Raw genomic sequence first — 8785 nt, forward strand, 5'->3', positions numbered from 1 at the left:
ATAGGTGCTTGAGAATTGCCTGTAATGCGCATCCCTACCACGAGAATGTCGCCATACATAGGGAACTTGGAATCCCACAAGTCGCTGATGAAATCTCCAGGCTCAGCGAGAGATACCTGAAAAGGCTCGAAAACCACCCTAACCACCTCGCCAAACCTGTTAGACAATAGCCAAACAAGCAGACGTCTCATGAGGAGACACCCTCTCGATCTTCCACAACATAGACAACACATATAAAACCCGCACAAATCATGTACACACTGTCGTCACTGAGATAAACGAAGCTGACGAGGTGTTTTTTGGCTACAGGAAAAATCATTTATTTATCGAATCATCAAGCAAAGGATAAGCTTCAGTGGATCGCAGTATGGCAGCTGCTCAACCACTTACAACACCTTGCCTGTTACAAAAGTCGTTTACAATTGATTCTAGGCTTTGTCATTGTATTAAATAATGCTTTTATATGTAACTAGCGCGGCATCAGGTGATCGAAGATCCTCCTAATTTACTATGTTACAAATTACATTGGCATCACATCCATTGTCGTTTATAAATAAATTATAAACTTTAAATGGTTTAGAAGCCATACAATGCAAATTGCCCCTTATTTATCATTGCAGTCCAGCACGGATACGACCTTAGAGGCGTTCAGGCATAATCCAACGGACGTAGCGTCATACCACTGTTCGCTCGAACAAGTATTGTGCCATTGGTCCGTACCTGCGGTTCCTCTCGTACTACGCAGGAATGCTGTCGCAACAACGTTTTGTCATTAGTAGGGTAAAACTAACCTGTCTCACGACGTCTAAACCCAGCTCACGTTCCCTTGCATGGGTGAACAATCCAACGCTTGGTGAATTTTGCTTCACAATGATAGGAAGAGCCGACATCGAAGGATCAAAAAGCGACGTCGCTATGAACGCTTGGCCGCCACAAGCCAGTTATCCCTATGGTAACTTTTCTGACACCTCTTGTTAAAAACTCTTTAAACCAAAAGGATCGATAGGCCGAGCTTTTGCTGTCCCTGTGTGTACTGAACACCGAGATCAAGTCAGCATTTGCCCTTTTGCTCTATGTGTGGTTTCTGTCCGCACTGAGCTGGCCTTGGGACACCTCCGTTATTATTTGAGAGATGTACCGCCCCAGTCAAACTCCCTACCTGGCAATGTCCTTGAATTGGATCATACCTGAGTAATTGGAGTTATACCAAATTTTCAAATCAAAAATACATAAATGCATCGTTTTATTAAAGAATTTGTTTGCGATTATATAACAAACTCGTGATACTTTGATCAAGAAGCTTGCATCAAAACCCAATACCATAAGATATAATAAATATATCCGTATAATGGCTAGGAAATGATACACGTTCCATTTAATCAAGTAAGTAAGGAAACAATAAGTAGTGGTGACGATGGGACTTACGACTATACCATTATTCTCCTCTCTTTTCCCTTACATATGGCTCTTTTTCTTCTTTGAAATTCCATCCCCATCCATCCAGGAATCTCGTTAATCCATTCATGCGCGTCACTAATTAGATGACGAGGCATTTGGCTACCTTAAGAGAGTCATAGTTACTCCCGCCGTTGACCCGCGCTTACTTGAATTTCTTCACTTTGACATTCAGAGCACTGGGCAGAAATCACATTGTGTCAACACCCGCTAGGGCCATCACAATGCTTTGTTTTAATTAGACAGTCGGATTCCCCAAGTCCGTGCCAGTTCTGAATTGATTGTTAATTGATAATCGTTATAATTGATAAGAACTAATTGGTTTAACCCAAATAGTATTCTTAAAAATTTTAGCAAGAAAGTTCCACAATTGGCTACGTAACTAAACTATCCGGGGAACAAGTAACTAACATAAATGCTAGAAACTCTATTTACCCAGAACGAGCACATAAACCATGTTATTGTTTCCCAATCAAGCCCGACTATCTCAATCTTCAGAGCCAATCCTTATCCCGAAGTTACGGATCTAATTTGCCGACTTCCCTTACCTACATTATTCTATCGACTAGAGACTCTTCACCTTGGAGACCAGCTGCGGATATTGGTACGGCCTGTTGAGAAGTTTGCGTGTCCCCACCATAAATTTTCAAGGTCCGAGGAGAAAATATCGACACAACAGTATATGTCATGCTCTTCTAGCCCATCTACCATATCTCTCTGCGAAAGACTTCCATGGTAGTACGGCTATAAAACAGAAAAGAAAACTCTTCCGATATCTCTCGACGGCTTCTTTATGGTCGTTCCTGTTGCCAGGATGAGCACGAGGCCCATATTTAATAACAAACGGATACTCAACAGGTTACGGAATTGGAACCGTATTCCCTTTCGTTCAAAATTATTCAAGTGTATTATATTCGCTTTGTTTATATAGTTAGGCATTTTTTTTTACTTGAAAATTTTCGGCTTTCGCCTTGAACTTAGGACCGACTAACTCGTGATCAACCACTGTTCACACGAAACCCTTCTCCACTTCAGTCCTCCAAGGTCTCATTCGATTATTTGCTACTACCACCAAGATCTGTACCAATGGCAGCTCCATGCAGGCTTACGCCAAACACTTCTACGCATACCATTGTACCTTCCTACTCACTAAAGTTTCAAAATTTATATCACAAGTAATATAAATCATCTACTTTAGCGGTAATGTATAGGTATACAACTTAAGCGCCATCCATTTTAAGGGCTAGTTGCTTCGGCAGGTGAGTTGTTACACACTCCTTAGCGGATTTCGACTTCCATGATCACCGTCCTGCTGTTTTAAGCAACCAACGCCTTTCATGGTATCTGCATGAGTTGTTAATTTGGGCACCGTAACATTACGTTTGGTTCATCCCACAGCGCCAGTTCTGCTTACCAAAAGTGGCCCACTGGGCACATTATATCATAACCTTGAACTTCATATCAAGAAAGTTAAGGTTCTTACCCATTTAAAGTTTGAGAATAGGTTAAGATCGTTTCGACCCTAAGCCTCTAATCATTCGCTTTACCAGATAAGATTATTTTATATAATATTAAAATGCACCAGCTATCCTGAGGGAAACTTCGGAAGGAACCAGCTACTAGATGGTTCGATTGGTCTTTCGCCCCTATACTCAATTCTGACAATCCGATTGCACGTCAGAACTGTTTCGGTCTTCCATCAGGGTTTCCCCTGACTTCAACCTGATCAGTATAGTTCACCATCTTTCGGGTCACAGCATATATTGCTCAAGGTACGTTCCAGTTAGAGGCATAAATAATATAAATATACATTATACATAACTATATAGAACGCCCCGGGATTGTGTTAATTAGCTTATAAATAGCTAAAAAACTAATCCCATTATTAGTCAAGTTAATTACGCTATTAGGTTTACATCCCAATAACTTGCACATATGTTAGACTCCTTGGTCCGTGTTCAAGACGGGTCCCGAAGGTATCCTGAATCTTTTCGCATTGTTAATCATACAAGAGCATATAATAAACAAAAATCAATGATAATTATGCCATTATATAATTCCGAAAAATTAACGCTCTGTAATAATATAAATCTATCAGCATTTATCAAATTAATAACATTTATTCTGTGTTAAATGCAAGCATTTAATTGGAATAACTATAAGTTATATTTTATGATAAATTTGGGATATGCTAATAGATTACAATGTCCTTATATGGAAAAAATGCACATTATTCTTAATAATATTATTTAATATTACAATTTTAATGATGAATTTTCCATAACGGATATTCAGGTTCATCGGGCTTAACCTCTAAGCAGTTTCACGTACTGTTTAACTCTCTATTCAGAGTTCTTTTCAACTTTCCTCACGGTACTTGTTTACTATCGGTCTCATGGTTATATTTAGTTTTAGATGGAGTTTACCACCCACTTAGTGCTGCACTATCAAGCAACACGACTCTTTGGAAATCATCTAGTAATCATTAACGTTATACGGGCCTGGCACCCTCTATGGGTAAATGGCCTCATTTAAGAAGGACTTAATCATTAATTCTCATACTAGAAATATTGACGCTCCATACACTGCATCTCACATTTTTGCCATATAGACAAAGTGACTTAGTGCTGAACTGTTTTCTTTTCGCTCGCCGCTACTAAGAAATCCTTGTTAGTTTCTTTTCCTCCCCTAATTATATGCTTAAATTCAGGGGTAGTCCCATATGAGTTGAGGTTGTATATATAACTATTTTTTGCCATTAAATTCTTTATATATAAATGATAAAACAATCAATTAAATTCGTTATAAATAGTTCCAATAGTTCTGTAAGCAAAGTTATTTTTTATCCATTTAACGAACCAACGAAGAATAATAACAAAACCAAGATTTTTCTTTTTCCGAATCATTAATAGAGACAATTCTAGATGAAAAATATTTCAATTTTTTATGCTAGACATTTCTCAGTATTATTTGATTGAAAAAGAAATATTTTCTTCGTTTTTCACATTCAAATGTGATAATGTTTTTCATTTCTTTTTAATTATGAATAAATATTATTTATCCTAATATACCATATGCTTATAAAAATTTATAAACACTTAATTAGCATAGTCTTACAACCTAACCATATGTAGTCCAAGCAGCACTATAATTAATTAAGTACTACAGCATGGACTGCGATATGCGTTCAAAATGTCGATGTTCATGTGTCCTGCAGTTCACACCGATGACGCACGTTTGCTGCGTTCTTCATCGACCCATGAGCCGAGTGATCCCGCTTAGAGTTTTATAATTCTTTTATTAATTCAATATTGTTTTATTGAAAGAATTAAAATACACCATTTACTGCATATATCAATTCTTTCATAAATTTTTTTTTACCTAAAATAATGTTGCGATATGTCTTGTTCATATAAGCATTATGTATATAAATCTGGTATGGTTTGCTATTTTGGGTGACTATCTGCAAATTTATATAAACATTAACTGATGGATGACAGTACAACTTGTATATTTTAGGTTGTTGCATTAGCCAACGTATGCTCATAACATAGATGAACATACATATTCGCACGCGTTATATTATGTCCATATACACACAACTTATTTTGAATACCACATTCAATTATTTTAATTTTATTCGATTTACTTTCAATTTGTTCATTTCTTCGATTTCCATTTTCGAGATTTGTTTTTATAGGAAGCATTGTTGTAGTAGGTACTGCCACAATACGCCACAACATTAATATGTTAAGTCTTTTATGAGGTTGCCAGCCCCACATATAAATAAAGCATCTTCATTTTATTTTGACTTAACTTTTGATTCCGTGGATCATTTTGTAATATTTTTATTTTGGTAATTGTATTTATTTGTATTTATAACAATGTTTATTAACGATAAGATATTATACAATAATGATCCTTCCCAGGTTCACCTACGGAACCTTGTTACGACTTTTACTTCCTCTAAATAATCAAGTTCGGTCAACTTTTGCGAAACAACCGTAACACGCAAGGCTCACAGTGATCACGTCCGGAGACCTCACTAAATATTCAATCGGTAGTAGCGACGGGCGGTGTTACAAAGGCAGGGACGTAATCATGCGAGTTATGATACATTACTGGGAATTCCAAGTTCTGTGAACAGTTTCAGTTCACAATCCCAGCATGAAAGTGGTTCAGCGGTTTACCGGACCTCTCGGTCTAGAAATACACGTTGATACTTTCATTGTAGCGCGCGTGCAGCCCAGGAATCTAAGGGCATCACAGACTGTTATTGCTCAATCTCATTATTGCTAGACGCAATTTGTCCATTTAAGAAGCTAGTTCCTTATAATGGGACAACAAAGGTACGGCTCCACTTACTAAACACATTCAACACAATACATTTTACTGCCACCATGAATGAAGGCTACATAGCTTCAGCACCATAATCTGAAGATATCTATTTAATATATTTTGAGTCTCGTTCGTTATCGGAATTAACCAGACAAATCATCCACGAACTAGAACGGCCATGCACCACCCATAGATTCGGAAAGAGCTATCATCTGTCTTACACATTATGTTCGGACTGGTAGTTTTCCCGTGTTGAGTCAATTAAGCGCAGGCTCCATCTGGTGGTGCCTTCCGTCAATTCCTTTAAGTTTCAGCTTTGCAACCTACTTCCCCGGAGCCAAAAGTTTGGTTTCCCGGAGCGATGAGAGAGCCATAAAAGTAGCTACACCAATTGCTAGTGGCATCGTTTATGGTTAGAACTAGGGCGGTATCTGATCGCCTTCGAACCTCTAACTTTCGTTCTTGATTAATGAAACATCTTTGGCAATGCTTTCGCTTAAGTTAGTCTTACGACGGTCCAAGAATTTCACCTCTCGCGTCGTAATACTATGCCCCCAACTGCTTCTATTATCATTACCTCTTGATCTGAACCAATGAAGCAGAACAGAGGTTTATTTCATTATCCCATGCACAGATATTCAGGCATTGAAGCCTGCTTTAAGCACTCTAATTTGTTCAAGTAATAGTACGGCCCAATAACACTCGTTTAAGAGCATAGTGCAGGTTTTTAATGGAGGAACATATGAAAATACAAGTATTTAATCAATATAGACTCCACGGTAATACGCTTACATACATAAAGGTATAGTACTAACCACAATTGTAGTTGTACTACCCGTATGAAGCAAGTTCAACTACGACGTTTTAACCGCAACAACTTATATACCTATTGGAGCTGGAATTACCGGGTGCTGGCACAGACTTGCCTCAATTGGTCCTTGTTAAAGGATTTAAGTGTATCATTCCAATTACAGGGCTCGGATATGGTCTGTATTGTTATTTTTCGTCACTACTCCCCGACTGGAGTGGGTAATTTACGCGCCTGCCTTCCTTAGATGTGGTAGCCGTTCTCAGGCTCCCTTCCGGAATCGAACCTGATTCCCGTTACCGTTGCAACCATGGTAGTCCTAGATCTACATCAAAGTTGATAGGCAGACATTTGAAGATCTGTCGTCGGTACAGACATACGATTGCATGTTATCTAGAGTTCAACATATAACGATCTTGCGATCGCTTGGTTTTGCCTAATAAAGCACATGTCCATAAGTTCATGTTTTATTGCATGTATTAGCTCTAGAATTACCACAGTTATCCAAGTAATGTTAACGATCTAAGGAACCATAACTGATATAATGAGCCTTTTGCGGTTTCACTTTTAATTCGTGTGTACTTAGACATGCATGGCTTAATCTTTGAGACAGCATTAACTACTGGCAGGATCACCAGATATGTTTTTCTTCATATTCATTCATATATTTTGAATCGAAATAGCAATATAATAGTATTGATATATAGATTTTTCACTTTATATAATTCCATGATTTTTATTATATTGAATAAATTCAATATTTCGCCTTTGGGGTAAATTTTAATATATAAGTAAAAAATCCATTCGATTCGGCATTTTTATATGCATTCGTAATCCATATTTTCATTTTTAATTTATACTTGTTTTACCAATATAACAAGAATTTCATCTATTATTGTAATTATATATTTCTATAATTTTATCTTTTATACATATATTCATTATAAATATCATTTTATTTCCAATACATATTATTGTATCACACATGTACATTTTGTTTAACCAATATAAATATTAAGTTAATCATTTGCATTTTGAGATAATTTAAATTTATCTCTTTTCATATATATCTTGGTATATATAACATAAACCAGCGATATGATAATTTCCACATTTAATATATAATTTTATATTTTTTCATAGAATCCATATTTGTATTATACCGTAACGATATAATAATCACTATACGGCAGGTAATAAATTATATTTGCCTGCTCCAAAAATTAACGATAATATATGGAAACGATTTGTTATTCTATATAATAGAAACTTGACTTTTGTTTCAACGATATTATCTATAAGCGTATTTCTATTATCCGCGGAGCCAAGTCCGTTTCTATAGAACTGAGAAACAAATTTGTACGGATAATAATATACTTTATTGTATGTAACCAATATAAATAATCCGAAATAATATTTTCGATAATGCGGGAGGTCGGCAACCACTGCCTACTATAGTAGTTTTTGACCGCTGTCCTCAAAGCGGTATTTTCAATTCCGTTTGCCACCCAACATACGGGCTATTCTCTTATATATTAGAGATTATAGGAAATTTATTTTTTTTCCATTATTCATATATAATATGATTATTTTTCCCTTATACATATAATAATTAATCATTTTATATGTATATTATTTAATTTATCATTTATTGCCAAATCATATGAATACATAAGTTTTGAACAATATGAGAGGTCGGCAACCACTGCTACCTATAGTAGTTTTGAACCCTCTGTCGTAATTCCGGTCGTTTACACTACTATACCTCTACTATAATGGCTTTTCTCTATAATACTAAGAGAATGTGGGATATTTTCAGCATTTTTTCCCTTATAACATATATAATTAATCATTTTCATATGTATATATTTAATTTACTCATATTATTGCCAAAATCATATGAATACATAAGTTTTGAACAATATGAGAGGTCGGCAACCACTGCCTACCTATAGTAGTTTTTGAACCCTCTGTCGTAATTCCGGTCGTTTACACTACTATACCTCTCACTATAATGGCTTTTCTCTATAATACTAAGAGAATGTGGGATATTTTCAGCATTTTTTCCCTTATACATATATAATTAATCATTTTCATATGTATATTATTTAATTTACTCATATTATTGCCAAATCATATGAATACATAAGTTTTGAACAATATGAGAGGTCGGCAACCACTGCC

At 36.1% G+C, this 8785-nt stretch overlaps 1 non-coding gene across 1 annotated transcript; it reads right to left on the reverse strand.

The window, feature by feature from the left end:
- Positions 1-326: 326 nt before the first annotated feature.
- LOC117148963 lies at positions 327-4191 on the reverse strand. Its single transcript, XR_004459964.1, has one exon. It is a non-coding gene; the product is annotated as a large subunit ribosomal RNA (ribosomal RNA).
- Positions 4192-8785: the final 4594 nt, after the last annotated feature.

The sequence above is a fragment of the Drosophila mauritiana genome, chromosome X, assembly GCF_004382145.1.
Source record: "Drosophila mauritiana strain mau12 chromosome X, ASM438214v1, whole genome shotgun sequence".
In the NCBI taxonomy this organism is placed as follows: Eukaryota; Metazoa; Arthropoda; class Insecta; order Diptera; family Drosophilidae; genus Drosophila; species Drosophila mauritiana.